The sequence below is a fragment of the Lissotriton vulgaris genome, chromosome 3_1 (assembly GCF_964263255.1).
Source record: "Lissotriton vulgaris chromosome 3_1, aLisVul1.2, whole genome shotgun sequence".
NCBI lineage: Eukaryota > Metazoa > Chordata > Amphibia > Caudata > Salamandridae > Lissotriton > Lissotriton vulgaris.
In genome coordinates, this window is record NC_141689.1 from 135585776 (window position 1) to 135599082 (window position 13307).

Consider the following 13307-nt stretch of genomic DNA (forward strand, 5'->3'; position numbering starts at 1 on the left):
TTAGGAGAAAATTGTTATTTCTCTATATCAGGCTTCTCCAACTAATAGCTTTTGAGTTACTGGTAGCTCTGCAGCTACCTGTAAGTAGCTCTCTACTGTGCATTTCAGCCATCTAAATTAAAACATTTTTACTTTGTTGAATTGACAGACACCACAATGATGTATTCAAAACAAAAATGTGTGCATTTTCAAAACTCATAAGCTGATATTTGGAGAAAAAATTATTTTATTTCTAAAATATATTTAAAGCAGTTTTTTGAGTGATACATTATATGGGGGGTTGTATTACTTATACTATTACTTCGATGCCATGGAACTTGCAGCTGTGACTGACATATACTACCTACATGAAAGCTTTCCAAACAGACCAAGCCTTTTTTACATTACTGCTGGCAACACACCTGATGCATTGAGGTGATCACAGATGGTTATCTTGCAAATGGGGTCCACTAATGGAAAGGGGCGACCACTCGGTCCCCTCGAACGTATGGATGGGTGCCCCGATCCCCCCGGGAAACCATTTTGGGCGGGAGGCGTGGCTCAGCTGGTATGTCCAAAGTGGCGTAGCCGGGGCGCGCCCTTTCCCACCCAGGAGGGGTTGTCCTAGACACCCGCACGGAAGACCGCGCCCAGTAGGCGTACCTGAGGAGGGTCCCGCCCTCCCGCAGACGGATAAATAGAGCGGGAATCCGAAGAAGCATCCTCTTGTTCCTGCGCTCTGAAGGCTGCACCACTCGTTGCTCCTGAGCCCTCGATGGAACAAGCGGCAATTTTGAGAACTTGTAATCTTGTTGTTTCTCTTTCAGTTATCTGGAGTGCGAAGGATCTGGGACCTCGTTGATCGACTGGAGCGGAGTAAACGAAGCTATGGCCGGCAAAAAAGCGGGAAAGAGCTCCGGTAAAGTTGATTCGATCGGTCGAGGTTTGGCCGAAGTTAAAAAGCAGTTAGCGGCCCAGAACAACCCCTTAGGCCGTCCTAAGAAGGTAATAGGCCCGGCCTTGCCGGGAGTCGTCCCTGAGGGTAGGGGGAAGCGTATTAAGAAGAGGGCGGTTTCCGGGGAGAATCCGGTTCCTGAGGTGCCCCTGGCCGCCCCCATCACACCGGCAGACAGCCGGGTACCGAGTCCAGATATAGGTCTACCAATCCCGGTTGTAATTACCCCTGTTAATGATGATCAGATGCCCCCAGAACTGGCCATCCAGTTAGCGGCAGTGTTACCCTGGCTCAAGAAGAAAGCAGGGGGGGCAGTGGCCGCGGGGGACCCGGCCGAGGAGGCTAGACTAATAATCGAGCAGTTACGGCAGTCGAGAGAAGCCGGGATGGCGAATGTTCCTTTTGTTCCCCCACAGGTGGCGCCAGGAGTACCTACGGTTAACTGGGAAAAGGCAGCAGACACGACGGTTGAACCCGGTAAGCACCCATTGCCAATGGCGGGCGAAGGTTCATTACCTTCAAGGCGCGAAAGGGTGGCCCAGCACATCCCTGCGGCCACAAAGGAAATGATATGGGGGGAAAAATATGTGAATATGTTTTCATTGTTGACTGACCATCGCGAGATGGAATATGCAAAATCCCAGAAAGATTTATGGCACCCCAGTGTATGGCGGGCCAAGATGGCCGAATTTAGGGTCGATGAGACCGTAGCGAACTGGGTAAAGGCCTTTTCGATATTTACGGCAGTCATGGGTGAACGAAAGCCGGAAGTGATGACCGAGTTGTCCTGTTAGCAGAATAGGATTATGGATTTTTATACCATGTATGGGGGTGACGAGTGGAAAGGATATGACATGAAATTCCGAAAAGTGAAAGAGTTTGATGCAACTTTGACCAGGGACTGCCTCTTCTCGGTGTCATGGCACAAGCAGCTCTTGCCTGGTGCGGCGGGTACGTCCTCACAGGGCGGGAGCGGGCCGGGGTCCGTTCGCCAAAAGCCTGCATTGCCCTTTCGAGCAAGCGCCGGTGGGGAATTTCAACCCAAGACTGGCGGAAATGGCGGCAAGCGGGGGTGTGTTGGGGCTTCAATAGAGGCAACTGTAACAGGCCCTATGGAACATGTAGGTTCAGGCATGCGTGTGCGGGCTGTGGGAACTCCTCACACCCGGAGAGTAGCTGTAGATCAAAGAACAGCGGAACAGGAGGAAAAGGGGGGTCTAAGCAAGAGTGAGGTGATGCCTGGGAACCGATTGCCTACACCTGTTGATATTATGGCTTTGACTCCTTGGTTGAACAACTACCCTGATCATGTATCCGCCGGGGTTTTGAGGAATGGATTCCTATATGGCTTCAACATCCCGGCGGGGGATTTTCGGGGGGACTCCTTTTGTAAAAATCAGTTATCTGTCCAACATAACCCAAGCCTAGCAGCGAAGAAAATTTCCAAAGAAGTCAGCTTGGGGCGGGTGGCGGGGCCTTTTCAATGCCCGCCGGTGGCGGATTTCGTGTGTTCACCGCTAGGAGTGGTTCCAAAGAAAGACCCAGGGGAGTTTAGACTCATTCACAACTTGTCTGCCCCAAGGGGTTCCTCTGTGAACGAAGCCATTAACCCAGATATTTGTTCGGTTCGGTACGCATCGTTCAACAATGCCGTTGCCATATTAAATCATCTGGGCCCGGAGTGCTGATGGCGAAATCGGACATTGAATCGGCATTCAGGTTGCTCCCGGTACATCCGCGGGACCAGCGCTTGCTAGGTTTTGCGTTTCAAGGGAGTTATAACATGGATAAATGCATGCCTATGGGTTGCTCCATTTCTCGTGCCTATTTTGAAATGTTCAGCTGTTTTTTAGAGTGGGCGTTCACCGAGACCACAGGGCATAGGCACGTTATGCACTATCTAGATGACTTCCTGTTCTTGGGAGCGGCCGGCAATACGAAATGTGCGCAAGCGCTGCAGGACTTCTGCATCCTCATGCGGGAGTTCGGAGTCCCATTGGCACCAGGTAAGACGGTTGGACCATCTACTTCACTGGAGTTTCTGGGAATTGAGCTCGATTCTGTGGAAGGATGTTTCCGTTTACCAATGGAAAAGGTGGCCAAGTTTAGGGCTTCCTTGACGCAATGCCTGGGCAAGAAGAAAGTGACCCTGCACCAGTTGCAGCAAACAGTGGGTCAGCTTAACTTTGCCTTAAGGGTGATAACAATGGCCCACCCCTTCTCACGCTCTATTGCACAAGCTATGGTTGGCCTCAAGGAGGGACACCACCGTACGAGACTGTCGGCAGAGGTTCGCCAGGATATGCGCATTTGGTTGGCATTTCTGGCGGACTTCAACGGTCGAGTTGTGTGGAACAAACCACCTGCATCATCGGATGAACTAGGTTTGTGGACCGATTCAGCTGGGAGCGTGGGATTTGGCGCCATCTTTGGTAATCGATGGTCGGCGCAAGTATGGCCGACGTGGTGGCACTCCAGCGGTCTGACAGGTAACATTGGGTTCTTGGAGCTATTTCCCATTTGGGTTGCTCTGATGGCATGGCCAGACGACTTTAGGGACCGCTCGGTGGTGTTTTGGTCTGACAATATGACTGTGGTTGAGTGCATTAATCAGCAGGCAGCCCACTGCAAGTGGATCCTGAGATTGTTAAAAGAAATTGTTTTACGTTGCATGAAATTGAATGTACAGTTCAGGGCAAAACATGTGCCAGGTGTACTGAATAATGCAGCTGATGCACTCTCTCGTTCACACATGCAGGCGTTCAGGGGCTATCTACCCACAGCGGACCTAGTGGCGGCACCGTTCCCCAAAGCGCTATGGCTAATCGGTGCCACGGATTACAAGACCTCGTGGCAGCCAGCTTAGCTCCCAGGACAAGGAAGGCTTACGAAGGAGCGTTTCGTTCCTACTGCACATTTTTGGGTCCGGCAGGGAGACAGAGCTGGGGTCAGGAGGAATCCTTCCTGGGGTTCCTGGTAGCGCTGCACAGAGAAGGCCGATCAGCGGCAACGGAAAGTAGACATAGGGCGGCCATTTCGTTCAAGGCCGATCAGCTGCACGGCATAAGTGACCCGACGGATTCCTTTTTGGTTAGGAAGGCACTCCGCGGCTGGCAACGCCTCGAGGGTTGCAAGCAGGATACGAGGCGCCCGATTGGCTTAGACAGATTGTCTCTGCTTTTAGCAAAGCTGGATGAGACGTGTTCCTCCACTTTCGAAGCAGTTCTGTTCCGGGCAGCTTTCGCCTTGGCATTCCATGGGGCTATGCGGGTAAGCGAACTCGTGGCAAGGAACAAAAAGGATATGGAGGGAGGCTTGTGCAGGGATCACGTACAAATAAGGGGTGATTCGATGGTAATCTCGATAGCCAGGTCCAAGACAGAACAGGAAGCTATGGGAGATAGTGTTGTCGTGCAGCACGCACGAGGGTTCTCCACTTGTCCGATAAAGTGTTTAGAGGAATACTTGGCACAGAGGACATCTACATGGGGGGTGAGCCTGCTTAGGCACAATGATGGCACCCCACTGATGAGATTTCAGTTTCAGAGGGTGCTAGCACTGACAATCGCTGCCGCTGGCATGGACCCGTGCGATTTTGGGACCCACTTATTTAGGATATGGGCTGCTACTGAGGCTACGGCCTGGGGTCAGAGTGTGGAGGAAGTGAAACAACTAGGCCATTGGTCCTCAAATTTCTTCAAAAGGAATGTGCGATTGCACATGTTGTAAAAGTCAATTGACATGCACTCACGCTTCTTGTCTTTTGTTTGAATTACAGTTTCGCAAGCCTGTCACGCGGGGCGGAATTGGAAGTCGACCCAACATCGGGAGACCAGCGGTCGAGGATCACCGACTGGAGAGAAAGTGGTATGGGTCGTGGGCCACTCATATGTGAGGCGCGCCGGGGACGTATTCAAGGCAGGTGACGCAATTCACGCATCTGGGGAATACGGTTACAGAGTGACCTTCCATGGGAAGGGCGGCCTCTGTTTCGACCAATTTCAATCATTTTTGGAGGGTCTTTTAGGGCGGCAAAGGTCACCGCCATCTGTAGTCATAGTACACCTGGGGGGCAATGACTTAGTGAAGCTGGGAAGACGAGTGTTATTAGAACACATCCTGTCGGCAGTTAGCTGGTTGGCTAAGAGACTCCCGGGGTGCACGATTGCCTGGTCCCACATGATCCCCAGGAAGATTTGGCGGGGGGTCTTTCAGTGTCAGCGTTGAACCACTCCGTGAAGAGGGTCAACAATAAAATTGGGAAATTGTTTCGCTCCGCGCAGTTGCATAGCATTCCTCACGGGTGTATTCGGGGTGATCACATGTATCTGAATGATGGGGTTCACCTGTCCAGGGAGGGGAATGATTTACTCATAGGTGACTTCATAGCATGGTTAAGGGGTTTGAGTAAGCATGACCTTTAGGAGGAGTGGGGGGTCCGGATAGTCGGTCAACTATCCGGCCTGTGGCGGTAAGGTCATGATCGGTGAGCAGTAATTTCAAGGTCCCTAGAGGGGGGGCGCCACCCAGAATGGATGGGAGCGCCCGGGGGAGGCGGCCATTGGCCCCTTCCACGGGGAGGCGGCACCCACTAAGGATGGGTCGCCTAGGGGGAGACAGCCATAGGCCCCTCCCAGGGGGGAGGTGGCTAAATGCCCCTCCTACGAATTTCCCGGGGGCCGGATATCCACTCCGGCGGAAGAGAGTATGGGGATGGGGGGGAGTCCACGCTGTCCTTCCTACAGATACCTCACACGGGAACTCGGACGACCTTTAAGATGGCGTTGAGTGAAAGGGGGCCCCCACGACAAGGGAAGTTACAGTTGGCAATGAGGGTAAAGTCCTCTGCGCATGTGCCACTCACACCGTGAGGACGGGATTTTGGTAGTAGGGATCTGACACCGGTTAAGACTTTGCCGTTGGCCCTTAATGCTAGGATGTACAATTTTAATTTAGAATGTATGCATTTTCAGGATGCTAGACTCGGCTAGGAAACCTTTGTATTAGAGATCTGTTAAGGTTAGCCAAAGAACATGTCTTCATCAAAATGTAATAAAAGTAAAATTATACATAATTCATGAAATGTTTTATTTAATGTTTTAAATTTTGTTTCATATTTTAATAAATACAACCGGGGGTGTAACTCCCCCCCGCCTTCCAAAAGTTCAAACCTGTGTCTGTCTTCTCCCATTGGGAATCGGTGTTGGGAGAGGGTGGCGGGCATCCCGACCATATGGAAAGGGGCGACCACTCGGTCCCCCCGAACGTATGGATGGGTGCCCCGATCCCCCGGGAAACCATTTTGGGCGGGAGGCGTGGCTCGGCTGGTATGCCCAAAGTGGCGTAGCCGGGGCGCGCCCTTTCCCGCCCAGGAGGGGTTGTCCTAGACACCCACACGGAAGACGGCGCCCAGTAGGCGTACCTGAGGAGGGTCCCCGCTCTCCTGCAGACGGATAAATAGAGCGGGAATCCGAAGAAGCGTCCTCTTGTTCCTGCGCTCTGAAGGCTGCACCACTCGTTGCTCGTGAGCCCTCGACGGAACAAGCGGCAATTTTGACCCACCCACCAGCCCCTATTGCAATGTTTGTTTGAATAAAGTTGAGGATGATATCTGATCGTATTAAAGAGATACAGTCTCGTCTTCAGTAATTATATATGCCTTGGATTAAAAGAAGTGTATAGGCCTTTTTTCCTTTGTAGGAAAATAGGGGAGTGTTTCATATAATGATGTTGCTTATGCCTTTAGGACATTTTTTCCCTTTGTAGAAAGGTAAAGTTGATGACTCGTCAAGGCTATGTCAGAATTTTTCTTCCCTTAGTAGATAAAACAACTGTTGTATTTATTTTTTGGTCGGCCGGTAAGGTCATGATCGGTGAGCAGTAATTTCAAGGTCCCTACAGGGGTGCGCCACCCAGAATGGATGGGAGTGCTCGGGGGGAGGCGGCCATTGGCCCCTTCCACGGGGAGGCGGCACCCACTAAGGATGGGTCGCCTAGGGGGAGACGGCCATAGGCCCCTCCCAGGGGGGAGGCGGCTAGCTGCCCCTCCTACGAATTACCCGGGGGGTGGATATCCGCTCCGGCGGAAGAGAGTGTGGGGATGGGGGAGAGTCCACGCTGTCCTTCCTACAGATACCTCACACGGGAACTCGGACGACCTTTAAGATGGCGTCGAGTGAAAGGGGGCCCCCACGACAAGGGAAGTTACAGTTGGCAATGAGGGTAAAGTCCTCTGCGCATGCGCCACTCACACCGTGAGGGCGGGATTTTGGTAGTAGGGATCTGACACCGGTTATGACCTTGCCGTTGGCCCTTAATGCTAGGATGTACAATTTTAATTTAGAATGTATGAATTTTCAGGATGCTAGACTCGGCTAGGAAACCTTTGTATTAGAGATCTGTTAAGGTTAGCCAAAGAACATGTCTTCATCAAAATGTAATAAAAGTAAAATTGTACATAATTCATGAAACTTTTTATTTAATGTTTTTTTAATTTTGTTTCATATTTTAATAAATACGGCCAGGGGGGTAACTCCCCCCCGCCTTCCAAAATTCAAACCTGTGTCTGTCTTCTCCCATTGGGAATCGTTGTTGGGAGGGGGTGGCGGGCATCCCGGCCATATGTAATCTTGTATGATGTTGTCACTATCACAACACTAATAAAATTAGTAGCTTGTGATGTTTTCATTGAGCATAGGAAACTCTTATTACACTAAAGGTTGGAAACCTTTACTCTATATTAAAGCCTACAGATTGGTATTTTGTTATATGAAATTGATCTATGGCAGTGTGTCGGCTCCACTATTTATAGTGAGGAAGACACCAGTGAATCTGGGTGAGGTCCTTCACCTGTGAATGTCCTGTGTGACTTCTAAGCATGAAGGGGATTCCCATGCTGCACAGTTGTAGCTAGTTTTATTGCATTGTATGAGACCACATTTTTGTTAGCTGTCAGAGAATGTCCACAGGCAATGGGGGACATCGGGGAGATTAAGTGAGCTATTGGCCAGAGTCTCATGATACTGAGCTGCCATTCGCGCCAGGGATTGGATACGCTGTGAAGTCAGCCTCTCTGGCTGCTTCACCACATGTCACCCAACCACTATTAGGGCAAAGAGTGCAGTATTTGCAGCACAAACTAAAACCAGCATCAACAACACAAAGAAACATTTCAACATTGTTAAGGAATTCTTCAACCCGGCTGCCAGCAAAAACAACATCACACTCTCACAGGAGCTGTGTGAAAACTTTGCCCACTTATTCCATGACAAGATCGTAACCATATACAGAAACTTTAAACCGCGACCCACACCTATGGAATTCCATAACAGATCCTCCACTAACAAAAGTGACATAAACCGCACACTGACCACATAGAACATCCTCTCACCCTAGGATATCTCCTCCATCATGAAATCCATCCACGCGGGAGCTCTCATGGACCTATGCCCTCACCTCATCCTCAAGCTTAGAAATCAAAGACTCGGACAGTTGCTCATCACCCTAATCAACACCTATATCACCATTGCAATATTTCCAGATGCCTGGAAACACACCAAAGTCAGACCACTATTAAAAAAAACAATGCCGACCCAAGAAAGAAAAAAAAATGAGCGGCCAATCTCCCTGCTCCCATTCCCAGCAAATGTACTGGAATATATCATCCTCAATCAACTCATGATACACCTGGAGCAGGACCAGCTAATTCGGCTTCCAAAGCAACCACACATGTATGTTAGGTGTTGTGATTGTGCAACTTCAGGTTAAATGTTTGATTCATGATTTTGTAAAGTTGATGTAACATATCTTTGTCCAAGGGGGGAGGGTGCCCAGGGTAGGGCCATGAGAGATGGGGGGATGGTGGCGACCCTTGGCGGTGGCGGTGGGTGTTGTTGCCCTCTCCGGGCTGCATGGTCAGTTGCTCCAGGGCATCTGTTGTTCTTGAGATGTGGCTATGGGCTATGCTCCCTTTTCTGGTGCTGGTTGTCGTCCGCATTTACACCAGGTAAGAGCAGGTATTAGATTACTGCTGCTAACATGTCTTATCGCATGTTTTGTGATCTCATCGCCGATCTGGTTGGCCGTTGAGAATGTTGCGGAGTGGTGTTGTTGCAGTTTTTGCAGGGGAATGCCTACTCTGCATACCATTAGCGATGGTTACCTGGGTCGTCTGTGGTGATGTTTTTTGAGGCTGCTATCGCAGGTAAACTGGTTATAGGGATTGTTAGCACCATCTTGTGAATAATGCAATATATTTATCTCAACTTTAGCTGGGATAAATTGTCACTAACACTGCGATAAGGCCTTGAGAATATGCCACACAGGGTTTCCCAGCACTTGAAGCAAGATAGAGTGCAGCCATAGTATGCATCTAAAACAACCAGGTCTTCAGCTGTTTCCGAAAAGTTGACAGTGAAGCAAACCTTCTCAAAGCAAGCTGCAATTCAGTCCAGAGCTTGGTGCCCATATAGCCAAAAGAGCGCATGGATGGGTTGTGCTCGAAGGCTACAGAACCACAAAGCCACAAGAGTTTCTATCAACGGGCCTCACACAAAAAACAAAAAATAAGTTCCTAAACATGCGCTTAGGCAACATACCCATAGCACGTCATTTGGCCCCATGGAAAAGGCCTAATCCATCATGCGCATGTCGCCTCTGCAAATCTGCGAAGGAGGATCTCATACATATCATCTGTATCTGCGAAGCTCTTGCGGATACAAGGCAGTCCACGCTTCGGCCCATATGGAACCAGAAGGGCGTAAAACCCTGCAGGCAAGCAGTGATGCTCTGTTTCAACTCTGAAGAGACTCAGTTAAACTGTAGAACAGTCAAATACTTTGACATGGTGGCCAAAAAACTAAACGAAACAACACTTGGGAGGAATAACCCAATTGCATCTGGAGAATAGCAGACCTCCCTAATGGCCTTAAAAACTATAAGGCCCACAAGTACCAAACCCACGGCAATCATAATAAAACATAAATCACTCATAAGACTAAATGAAAAGACAGTTGGGTGCAACAATTTTATTATATCTGGAGAATAGCGACTTCCCCAACAGCCTTGCAACTATAAGAACAACAAGTAAACGCATAGCCAACAGGAAAAGACTTACTAATTTACTATAGACTCACTGTGATGTTACTAATGTGAAAAACTGGTTTTAACTCTTTTTTATCTATTGCTTAATATTGTTTTTATTAACGGTACAATAAAATAAATTCAAATTCATATAGCCAAAAGAACACCCCCCTATACTGGTCAGTTTCACTGTTGGAACAGAGCATAGTGCAGGATCACTAGATCGTAGGGCTCGAGTTGGTTGATGGAGTTTCATTATACTGTGAAGATATTGAGAGCGAGCACCTGATCTGGCTCTGTGCACAAAGCAGAGAGCCTTGAATTGAATCCTTTCCTCAACCCTCAACCAGTACAGCTCTCTCAACTGAGAGGAGGCTGATGCACTTTTTGGGAGCATGTAAAGCAGCACTGAAACCGCTCTGATCGCAGCCACTGAAGACATCCAAACCCTTCTCAACTGAGGAGAAAAAGCAGCTTTGATGCTCCTTGACCTCCCCGCAGCTTTCAACACCGTATGATTCAAAGACTCCACCACCACATCGGCATCTAAGGTGACATGCTCAGATGGATCACATCCTTCCTCACTGGAAGAACCAAGAGGTTCTATCTCCCACCTTTCACCTCTAAATCCAAGGAGATATGTTGTGTCCTCCAGGTCTCCTCCCTCAGCCGCACACTCTTCAATGCATAAATGACCCCGCTGGCCAACATCATAAGACCCCATATTCTCAACATAATTTCCTATGCACATGACACCCAACTCATTGACTCACTCACTGCTGAACCCACCACCACCATTACCTGCATGACAAATATACAGACTGGATGAAGAACAACTGGCTACAGCTGAATACAGGCAAGAAATAAGTGCTGATCTTTGGAAACAGCAGTAACACATGAAACAATACCTGGTGTCCATCAGACCTAGGACCTACACCCAATCCCTTCAACCACACTGGAAACCTCAGAATCATAATTTACTACAAGCTCACCATCAAATCACAGATCAACACCATCCATCCCCTCTGCCTGCTTCTTCACTCTGTGAATGCTACATAAGATCCTCAAGTGCATAGCCCTACTTACAAGATGTACGGTGACACAAGCCCTCATTATCAGCCAACTGGACTACAGCAATGCCATCTAAGTAGGTATCTCCTCACGCCTACTACAGAGACTTCAAACCATACAGAATGCTGCAGTCAGGCTCATCCTCGGCCTTCCCTGACAAACCCACATCACTTCCCGCCTCAGGAAACTCCACTGGCTTCCAGTACAGAAGAGGTGCAAATTCAAGCTGCTGACCAATGCATTCAAGACTCTAGACAACCAACGGCTCTATTACATTAACCACCACCTGAATTTCCACCAACCATTAAGAACACTATGGTCCAGCTCCCTTTTACTTGCCCATATTCCCTACGTCTACCAAAGCAGAAGTGGAGGATGCTCCATCTCACAAATCATAGCAAAGACCTGAAATAACCTCCCCATGAAACTCTGGACCATGGAATTCATGGCTTTTCAAATAAACCTCTGGGTCATACGCCTGGAGACCCTATTGGGTGCATAGCCCACTTTATAAATCCAGATTGATTGATTGATGAACCCACAATTACATTTGATGAAGTCCTAAATTTACTGAAATCAGAAAATCTGTGAATACACCAGAATGGTACACCCATGTAACCGTGGTGCATTGAGGAGAAATATATGTATATATATTTATCCTTTTTATTTCCTCCATCAATACTTGATGCATTCTACGTCACATATCAAAAAAAGGAAATGTCTTTGTTTGATTGTTTTATGCAGGAGAGTAATCCTTTCTGCACAAAAACAATCCTGCCCATATGGAGATAGCTTTCCACCATGTATGTGTGTATGAAAATAGGGGTACCCCTGAATCCTAAATCAGGGTGTATTTATAAGATGTGAATAGACATCCAAGCCTGCAGTGCATTTGCAAACCGGAGGTTCCCCATTGCAAACAACGGAGCCACAATGTAGAAATACCACCCTGCACCCAGCCACCCTAGTGCCGCTAAGGGTGCACCTTTGGTGCTACTTTGTTTTCCAATTTGCCCATAGCTAAAGTCCAGGAGCTTTGTTCCCATAACCAAGAGGCCTGCTCAACAGCAGCCACCAACCAGAGGCCCTCTCTCACCCATTGGATAACATTGCACCTCAACACTCTGCACCCAGCCGCCCTAGTACCGCTGAGGGTATAACAAGAGTGATTCCTTGACCCTAGGACTCTTGGCTCTGTGTACACTGAGGTTTCAAAATAATGAGTCTGCTTGGTAATCAATACATCAGGAAAGAAATACTGTCTTCTTGAATTGAGTGTGTAAATTGTATGCGTTCGTACAAGTTTAATTTATCATTTAATTGTTCAAGAGATTCTTTTGAGTTTTTCCAAATGAAGAAGATGTCATCTATAAATCTTACATAGAACACCAGTTCTGTATGCCAAGCTTTATCAGAGAAGATGTAATCGTGCTCGAAACAAGACATAAAAGTATTCGCGTAGGCAGGTGCCCACGAAAAACCCATTGACATTCCGCTTATTTGTAAGTAATAATCTTTTTTCCATTGCAGGTAACTGTGTTGTAAACAAAATGTCAATAATTTCAATATGAAAATTTTATTTACACAAGTGTCGGATAGCTGCAGTAGGGCCCATTCACTAGCTTCTATGTCTTCCTTGAGTGGTATGGAGGTGTACAATGACGTTAAGTTGATTGTACACAGAATCCAAGATGTAGAGTACTGTTCATTGATGTTGTGAAGTAAATTGAGAAAGTGTGTGGTATCCTTGACATAACTGAGCCATGTTTGTACAAATCTTTGCAAAAAATTATCAACCAATTGACCAGCTGGCGTGAATATAGAATCACATCCCGAAACTATAGGACGAAACTGTGGATCCTAAAGATTCTTGTGAACTTTTGGTAGCATATACAACTTCGGTCTTCTTGGATGGGACACTGTTAAATAATTGCGTATGCTATCGGTGATCCAGGCTATTTGTTCAGCGTTTTCTAGAATATGATTTAAAGTATCCATGATATCTTTAGTAGGATCTTGATCTAGTTTGATATGAGTAGTGGTATCTTGAAGGTGTTGTAGCACTTTGTGTTCATAAAAACTCTTGTCCATCATAACCAGAGCACCTCCCTTATCAGCCATCTGAAAGGTGAGTTTCTGATCATTCGCCAATGTATGATTCCTATCTCATGTTTTTTGAGATTAGTACGGGTTTTGGGCTGTAAATTCAGTTTTGCAAAAT